Consider the following 10,150-nt stretch of genomic DNA (forward strand, 5'->3'; position numbering starts at 1 on the left):
TTCTTTTTAGATTTGGCAGACGAGTGCAGGACGGGGGGGGGGCTTGTTTCACCGGGCACGGGACACTTGCAGGAAGACCCCTCTGCCCAGGGTCCCTTATTCGAGCTCCGCAGAGTGGGCTGGACCTAGGGTAAGTGGTAAGGGCCCGAGTGCATTTCAGACTCCGTGGGGGAGGTGGTTGCTTTGGAGTGGAGGGTGAAGGCCTGGTCATTGGGGACGGGGAGACAACTATATTGTCTTAGCTGAGACTGCTTGCTTAGAAGGTGGCCCTCCCTGCTGCGTGCAGTATCTCTCTTCATTTCTGTCGTCACTGCCCCGCCTCTACAACCGTGATCTGCCCTCTTGTCTCTCTCACCCTCTTTGGTTATTTTTCGAGGTCCTTGCTCTCTCTTTATTCCCCTTTCTCTCCCCACTCCTTTTTTTCCTCTCTGTTGCCCCCCGCAGTCTTTCTTTTCTCTCCCCTTTCTCGCCACTCATCCCCTTTTTTTTTTTTTTTTGTAAAAACATTTTTTTATTGTTTTCTCAACAACACAACCCCCCAGGGCCCCTGAGGGTACCAACAGGTCACAAGAGAGTATCATATGAGACCGACTACACAATTAAACAACGACATAAATACTCTTCCCGTGTGGGCCCCCCCTCCCCTCCCATCCCCCCCTCCACCCTTGTCAGTGTGCCCCCTACCTCTAGTCTTCCGATGGTAAGCCCTACTCCCGTAACATATGATTGGCAGGGGTGGTCTGTCCCAGTTCTACCAACTTAAGTGCGTTCCAGGTGCCCTCCCTGGCATGGGTCACCGTCCATCATCCCCAGTGTGTTCTGGCATCTCCCCCTCGTCTATGGCATCGCACAGTAGTCCCTGTAGCTCAACCACCAATGCCTCCCACGCTCTGGCTGTTGCTAGTGCCTTTTCGTCGTCCGCTCTATGCGCTAATTGCAAACGAAGTGTACCCTCACTGCCTGCCCATTTTGCAAAATTCTCCCTCCACCTCAGAAAGCTAGGTCCCGCCCTTGACTTCCAATGCATGGTGAGCTCTCTCTTAGCCATGATCAACCCTAAATCGCAATACTTACTAGTAGCCTTCTTGCGACGGGTATGGGGAAACCAAAGCAACAAACAGGCGCCCATCTCGGCGTCGATGGTACGATCTGTCACTTGATTCATGCAGTCTATGACGTCCTCCCAATAGCTGCCCAGCGACGTGCAAGACCAAAACATGTGGCGAAAGTCAGCCTTGTCCACCCCACACCGTGGGCACTGTGCTAGGACGCCCCCAAAGTACTGCAGTATCTTGACGGGCGTCAAGTATGCCCTGTGTAGCGTGAAGAATTGCACCAGTTGAAACCGGGCGTTACGCGTGCCCTTCCAGGCCCGCCGCACCAGCTTTGGCCATGTCAATTCGGGGATGGGCCTCCCAAGGTCATCTTCCCATTTATCTTTCAGCGCCACTAGGGGCTGCAAACGTTCTGTCGACAGCTGTCGGTATAAGCAGGTGATAGCTTTGACCGTACCCGCTGCCATGACTACATATTGGCAGCCCGCGGCGACCGGTGGTTCCGATAGCCCCGCATTCCATTGCTTTTGGAGGCCCGCCACAAGAGCGGCATGAAGCAAATAATCCCCCCTCGGGATCCCATAGGCGTCCTGCAGCTCCTGGAAGGGCAGCAGCACCCCCTCCATGTATAGATCACCCACCATTTGGATGCCAAGGTCTTCCCAGATGGCTAACCCCGACCAATCACCCCCGTGCGGCAGAGCCGTGCACATACCTTGGGGAATCTCTGGGGCATAAGGGCGGATAATATCAGCCTTCCTTTGGCAGCGATTCCAACACAGCCGGAGCGTGCGTTCCTCCAGAGTGAGCCGGGCTAAATCCATCCGCTGCTGGAGAACTATAAAGGAGATCACATGGCGAGGGATTAATCTTCCCTGCGGGCCCTCTGGGCCTCTAAACTCCCTGGCCACCGCCTGCGTAAAGCCATTGTAGTTGGGCTGCCAAATAATACCATTCAAAGTCAGGGACCGCCAGGCCTCCCTCTGCTCTAGGCCGCCGCAGTGTGGTCAGTGCCACCCGTCGTCTGCCCGCGCCCCAGATAAAGCCCGTGGACAGTGCCCGAAGCCTCCCAAAGAACGACGCCGGTATCCATATGGGCAGTGTGCGAAAAAAATACAGGAGGCGCGGCAGCGCCACCATCTTCAGCAGCGCTACCCGTACAGCACTCGAGAGTGGGAGCGTGCTCTAGAAATTGATACTACCGATCAAGCCCCTGATTGCCCTGCCCACGTTCCCCTCTAACAGATCTCGCCATTCATCCCCTTACTCTCTTCACCATGCTTTTCTTTGCCTCCTTCTGCTTTATTTATCTCTTTCCTCCCTCTCTGTGCCACACGGGCCTCTGCCTCCTAGAAAGGGCCCTGCTTGACACACGGTTCTTCCGGTTGCAACACACAAAACCTTCCCCTTTCAGTGGCAAAGACTTCCGTTTTGTTCCTGAAGCAGAGGTCTTGGGGGAGGGAGTGTTTGGGGGGGGGGGGGGGGGGCGGTGTCTCCAATCTGTATTATGTCGCTTTTATTTTTTTCAAGCTCTTCGAGCCAGCGGGGTGCGGAGACGCCGGCATCCTAAAAACGGGCCCTGAAATGATAGCTTTAGAATAATGTCATGAGCAATGCCAATAGCTCTAACTTTAACAACGCCGAGACCGTTGCATTGTAAATGCTTGTTTCACTTCGTTACAGGTGCAGACAGACCTCTTCCAACCACCAGAGGTCCCTTGGAGCCCACTGTGGGACAGGCCATGCCTGTTTCTGATGCTACCGCAGCCAGGAATGCTCGAAGGAGCCGCTGTCTGTCTGGAAGCTTGCAGTGCTGTGCCAGGATATTGTACTGCAGCTCTGGATAGAATGGAATCTCCTGCCGGCTCTATGTGGACGAGACGGCAGTCTGTGCTGGGAGGGGCACCAGGAAGAAGACGCCTGTCACAGACAGCAGACACCAGGCTCCAAGCGCAAATGGACATCAGCTTGCAGGATGTGAAGTGCTCACCAGAGAATCTCCTGGGTATGTGTATATAGATACACGTATGTTTATCAGTTACAGATTACACTGCATGCCAACATAGAAACACGGAACATGCCAACATACAAACATGGTGCATGCCAACATACAAACACAGTGCATGTCGGTTGAAAGGAGGAGTAGAAGTATTTATTATAGCCAGGGTGAAGAAATCTCAGCGAGTTTGGCAATAACTCCTGCTAACAGACTCCAAGCACAGTTCACTTTGCACAAAGTGCTATAAATGCACCACATAATGTACCAGAAAACAAAGCACCTGGTTCACAAAAATTTAGTAACTTTTCACTCACATAAGTAATTGTACAGCCTGTTGTAGATATAACACGTTTTGCAGTTCGCATATATTGCAGGTTATTTGCCCTGAAAGCTGCACCAGCCACAGGTTTCCATGTGTATGTTTTGTCTCAAGGGCATGTGACGTTTTTACAGGTTGCTCTTTTACTAATGTGGAAATGCATGTACAGGACAATTCCGGACCGTGCAAAGCAGCCCTGTTGTAAATTGTTTTACTTTTCTTTTTTTTACACGCAGACAAACATTGGGGATGTTCATTTGACCTTTCCGCCCTGGAAGGGCATTTACTCCAGTTCTTTGCTGTAGCAAATCTAAAACTATTTCCAAGGTAGGAAAGGATCGGAGAGATTTGTTAATCCCACAAACTCACAAGACAATTCAAGCCTATATCCTCCCATGTGCCTCCCCTTGGATAGGGTTTACTATGTTGAGTACAGCTCCGACATCGGTAAGGAATTTACACCTTCTAGTTATCCTTTTGTCGATACCTGACAGGCATAAGTCCAGACATTTTTTGCCATAAATATATATCAAATGCCAAGTATGATTTTGTGAACCGAGCCTAAAATGTTTTCAGGACAAATTCAATTCTTACAATATTGTCACAGATACAATTACATTTTACATATAGTTCTAAATCTAAAGTATGGTACATTTCAATAAAACATTATACCTGGAGGCTCATTTTGAGTCTGCCGGAATGGTGTACCACCTCGTATTGGTGGGTCACGTGCACTGCCTAAGTCATGGTTTCCCCACAGTCAGTGGTGGGGAAACCCCTCATCTGACAGTCTGTTTGCTACTGGGCCCGCAGGTTGTAATAGCAGTCATCTCGCCCTTTTTCCATGCCCGGGACAATCACTGGATATCCACGCCTGGGATAACCATGCAAGCCATGGTAATTCGAGACATGGAAATTAAACAATGACCCCAAAATGCAAGGAGGAAACTCTGCACATCAGGACTATTGATTTTTTGTTTTTTCAAAATAAACTCCTGCTTTGGTAGTTTGTTTCTGAAAAAAAACTTTGTTGAGTAGGAGCAAAAACACAAAGGGCTTCTTTTGGGAAACTTTTTGCATCAAATTCATTCTACTAGTTTTCAAAGTCTTTTAGGATCACAACCTATGAATATTGCATGGCACAGTGATATGCATTTTGAGTATGTACCCAGGTGCAGGTTATCTATGTAAGTGCAAGTATGTTGAAGAATACGTAAATATTTTGCAGAAGGGCAGGTTTTTCACAAAATATCTGTTCAAGAAATCCACCAGAATGTTTACATAAATCTTCAATGTATCCAGTTTTAAGATGCTCTAAATACTATGGGGCAGATTTATGTTGGGCTTGCGCCACTTTAATACCGCCGTTGCGTCACTTATGTGACGCTGCGGCGGTTTGTTTTTTACGCAAAATTTATATTGTGACGCATCTACGGATATGCGTCACGTAATCCAAGATGCGACGGAATTAATTTGAGTCAGAAACGGCTGCGTCGCGTCACTTTTAATATATGCAAGGTAGGCGTTCCCAACCAAAAAGCAACGTATTACTGACGCAGGCATATTTATGTCATTTCCCTGCGTCGACGCATCTACGTTATGCGTCACGCAAATGCGTGAATGCGTCAGAAAACCTGCGCCCCATAAACCCACGCGCAAATAACGACGCAAGTTCACCAGAACTTGATTTAAAGTGCCACATAGCAATTTGGAAGCATATCAAGCAAAATGGACCTGCTAATCCTCCAGCTGGGAGTTGCACAAAGACCACCACCACCAATCCCACTACCGCAGCCTCCACCATTACCACAAAGGCAGCGCAGGAGAAAGGAGCGCATCTTCCGTCCAAGGACCACCCTCATTGGACTCCGGGACGAACAAGTCATCAAACTGTATCGGATCAGGAAAGCGTCCATACTAAATCTGTTGCGGCAGATCTCACCACAGCTACAGGCACCAACTGAAAGGGGTAACAACATCCCACCCCTGACAAAGCTACTGGCGGTATTGCACATGTTGGCCTCTGGATCGTTCCAAACAACAGCTGTACAAGTGGCTGGAGTGTCGCAGTCATCTTACTCCGGCTTCCTCCCTACGGTCCTGGATGCCATTCTCCAGCTCTCCCCACAGTATATACATTTTCCCAACACACAGCAGCTGCAGATGGACATCAAAGAAGGATTCTATGCTATTGCTGGATTCCCTCATGTGCTTGGAGCAATGGACTGCACGCATGTACAGCTCGTACCACCTGCAGCTACGGAACACCTTTACCGCAACCGAAAACACACACACTCAATCAATGTCCAGGCCATTGTGGACCATCGGGGACAATTTCTCAATGTCCTGGCGAAATACCCTGGCAGTGTGCATGACGCCTACATTTTCAGAAACAGCATAATCAATCAACGTTTTGAAAATGGGCAATATGGCAACGGACTTCTTGTAGGTAAGCACCAATAAATGTATATCAAAATATATGATGCAACAGCTGCTTCTACAATGCCACATTACATCCACATGACATGCCCGTAGGTCCAAATGATGCAAAGCATCAATGTGGAAATGCATTGCCACATATACACTATAACCACACTACATATTGGACAAACCTGCAGACCCAAATAGCAGCATAACGTAAAGGGCCAAGGGACACCTGATAGGAATGCATGGAAATATCACACATCAAAATTTGTTGATCACCAAGTCACACTGACAACATATGCACACATGGGGCCTCATTAATGAGGCCCCTAGCACCATCGGAACGCAACTTTTTGTGACGTTCCGTGGCGCAGAAGCCAGCGTGATATTAATCAGGCAGCACTGAGCCACTTTTTTCGGCTTAATGTTGCATCATAAATATCAGTCCCTTCAACGCAGTGTTCCGCGTAAAAGGGGCGTCCAATGGGTGTTGCTGGGGACGTTACCAGCAACATCCATGCCCTTTTGACACTGCCTCTGATAATCGAGAAATCGGAAATCTGAGGCAGCGCCAAAAGCCTACGCCTCCCCAGGGGAGGCAGAAGGGAGGCGCAACGGGGAGAAATATCTTGATACTGGGATAGGATAATGCACGTATTAAATATAATTACTGAACGCCCCTCCTGGGACACAGCAGAAGCTTGCCCATTGTCACTGCTGCCGCTCCCCCTGAAGGCAAAACAGTTGCGTCGCTTTGCCAATCTGCCATTAATGCTGGCAAAGCGCCTGAAAACCCAGCGGTGGAAGTCTTGAGCCCTGCCGCGGGTGGAGGTGTGGGGGGAGGAGGTATTGAGGGGGTCAGTGGTGGAGTGAGAAGCGTTGCACCGTGAAGAGAGTCGAGGGCTGCGAAAGTGTCCCATATCTCTAGAATGGGCACATCTGACTGAGCTATTTAAGGGTGAGGTGGAGGAATGTGATGAGGCTGCGGGGCACAGTCCACGGAGGACCCCAGCGTGAAACAGGGTGTATGCCAACGGTTGAGTCTGGTAGTAGCTGGAGCCAGTCCAGTGGGGCTGAGGGTTGTAATCTCCTGTCTGACTGAGGCCATATCCTGGTGGGTGATGATACAATCCTTCCCCCCCTCTGTTATGCCTGTCCGGAACCATCACAGTCCCCACTCTGGCCGATGTATTCGGCCTCTATCCTTCCCCGACTCCGCACTTGAAGTCTGGGTCCGCCCACTCCCATTCCCCTCCCGAGGTCAAGGATCTGTGACCCTCAGACTGAAAATCGTGGCAAGTGTTGGGTTAATTGGGAGGGTTGGGGTGGGTAGGGAGTTGGAGGGTTGTTTGGGAGGCAGAGCCCCCATAGATATCGAATCTTGAATATTGGGAACGTAGCGCAGGGGCATGGTTGGATACAAAGTAATGTGCTTGACTGAGGTACTATCAAGCTCTCGTATGTTTTATTTGGTCGGCATTGCCAACTATGTGCACGACGTGTAAGGTTGCCTCGGATATATATGCTATATCGTTAGTTCATATGTAAAAGTATTGTGTTTCATGCATACTGTACTTCAATGGTCCTGTATATGCAAAAACAGATTAATAATTTGTTTAAAAAAAAAAAACACGGGGAGAAATTTCTTTATTTCTCCTCGTTTGTGCTTTTTCTATGTGTGCTGCCTTCTGCAGCACAGATAGAAAGTGAAAAAACCTCATGTGATTATTGTTGAACATAAAGGTTACCATTCCTGTACAACAATATTCATCCCCGCAACGCAGCCACCCTAGCACCATGGTGCAGAGGTGCCTGCGTTGGCGCAGGCAGCCCATTGTGCGCCTGCGCAGGGAAAAAGGACAGGAATTCGCCTCATGTTATAGATACGGCGCATCCCTGCCCTTTTAAATTGCCGTAGGGAAGCGCTGCAGGAAGGCCTGCTGCGCTTCCCTATGGCAAAACCTCATGAATGTGCCCCATGGCATCTAACTCAAATTAACCATTGAAAGGTGCAGTACGAAATGCATGTAAATAGCTAAGTAATACTATTAGAATGTGCAACAATGTGTATACACGTGCACATAGCAATTACACACCGTAAGCATGTATTGGTGCACCATCTGATAAACTGACCTGTTCAGGGGCCACATTGCTCAGGTAGGTCAGCAAAGGGAAGGAGCACGCCATCCTTAGACCAATCCACAATATCAGTCATACCCTTTGTCTGCCAAACAGACAGTCGCCCCTGGTCCCACAGTGAACTAATACCTCACACATGGATACTGCGATGTCACGTGCATATGGGACATCAAGGTTTGGCCCTGTCAAGCCCCCCATCCAACCACGGCATGCTGTTTTGAGTACCCCTGGGAGGATGCCTGTTGGAATATGAAGGTACAGCACAATTTGCCAGAGTCCTTGAAGGGCAGGGCCCTCTGCCCCTGTTTCACAGTGTCCGGCAAACAATCACCCATGTTCTGCATGAGCCCTGTACAATTGTCTGCTACATGATATGAGTTGCAAAAAGCAACTGCCCATCCCCCCGCGTAGCGTGCACACATCAGAGCAGTCAAGGCCACACACCGTCTACCCACCACACACAGGAACACCATAAACATGGACTTGAGTAGTTTCAAAGTTTGCGAAGGTAGACATAGGACACATGCCATGTATACTGATGTCAGCCTAAAGTAACACGTATCTATTACCTCCCAATTACAGCTGATCAAGGATATGGAGTCCAGAGTTGGGTCATGACACCATTTGGAAATCCAAGCACTGACCAACAGAAGGCATACAACCATGCCCATTGCCGGACAAGGAACATTATTGAACGCAGCTTCGGAATCCTGAAGTCAAGGTTCCGTTGCCTTGACGTATCAGGTGGAAGACTACTTTATTCACCAGAAACTGTTTGCAAAATAATACTTACATGTGCGATACTCCACAACATATGTGTCAAAACTAATGTGCCCTGGGAGGAGGAGGACCAGCAGCCTGGACAGGTGGATGATGATGAACATGTGCAACCCCAAGTGCAAGACATCCACCACACAGCAGCAGGGATACGACGTCGATCACACATAGTGACTCAATTTTTCTCATGATGTAGAAAATTGAAGTCAGTAAAATGTACAATAAAGAACATTACACAATTTCAAGTTGCATCCTCAACTTTGTGTCCATTAACGTTCAAGTTCAATTCATAGATATATACATGTGCAGATGTACATCAAACTGCTGCTGCATGGCAGTGGAAGGACCTTGGTTGTGACAAGCTGTGGCACTGCCATAGCACAGGAAAGCAACATCCTATCAAAAACATGTTTCATAGTCGTGTGCAACATTCTTTTGCATGAATAGATGGCATGCAGTGAATCATGCACACTTGCACCCTGAGTAAGCTATGTGTGTGTGGTGGTCCTGACAAGCATAGCTGCTGAAAGTGGCCACAAATATCACGCATGGAAAAACTTGTGCAAAAGCTCCTTGGGATGCTGATGTCTCACATATGGACATGTGAAAAGTGATGCAGCATTTCCGCCGTGGATAAGAAAAATACATACATGTCTGAGCAGAGTCACAGCTCAAGCAATGACATGCAGGCACTGGCAACAATGTGTGATGTAATGTCAGTCAGCTGCTGTGCAAGTTGGAAGTACCACTCACCGATCAATCCTTATTCACTCCGAATATACACACATATCATCTTACAGAAGGAAACGTTGGTGAGAAGAAGCCACACAAGTCAACATGCAATAAGGCAACATGTCGACACAGGTGACACACATGTACTATATGTGAAACATCCCTCGAACAACAACATGGGTTACAATGACAAGCCCCCTGTGCCACCAGAACATCACTTTGTCTGACGGACTGGTGGTGCATGGGGACCATCCACATGTACAGGGAGCGGGAAACCCACCCTGTGTGACTTCACATCTCCTTCAAAATACATAGGGGCAGATTTACAAGAAAGTGACGCATCTGTAGAGATGTGTCACTTTCCCTGCACCTACTTGCCAAATCCTTGCCTCACCATGGATGCACGGCGAACCATGGCGCAAGGATTGACAGATGCGTCAGAAATGCTGACGCATCTGTTGACGGAAAAATCACGTATTGCTGGAGTCGTGTCGCAAGCACGACGCAACTCCAGCAATGCCCAGGGCGCCATATGCCTAACATGCTGCATCAATACTAACGCCTGCTTCAAGCAGGCGCAGGGTGTTGACGCAGCATGGATGTAAAAGTGACTCATTGAAATCTTGTAGATTTCACTGGGTCACTCATACGGGGCTTCCTGCGACAGAACGCCCACCCTGTACACATTAAACCTGACGCAGGTGT

General features: G+C 48.8%; 1 long non-coding RNA gene across 1 annotated transcript; it reads left to right on the forward strand.

Moving 5' to 3' along the window:
* The first annotated feature begins 2,591 nt into the window (after nt 1-2,591).
* On the forward strand, nt 2,592-8,954 carry LOC146809763 (uncharacterized). Its single transcript, XR_014965586.1, has 2 exons — nt 2,592-3,060; nt 8,519-8,954. It is a non-coding gene; the product is annotated as an uncharacterized LOC146809763 (long non-coding RNA).
* The last annotated feature ends 1,196 nt before the right edge of the window (nt 8,955-10,150 follow it).

This window comes from Triturus cristatus, chromosome 7 (assembly GCF_964204655.1).
Source record: "Triturus cristatus chromosome 7, aTriCri1.1, whole genome shotgun sequence".
Taxonomy (NCBI): Eukaryota; Metazoa; Chordata; class Amphibia; order Caudata; family Salamandridae; genus Triturus; species Triturus cristatus.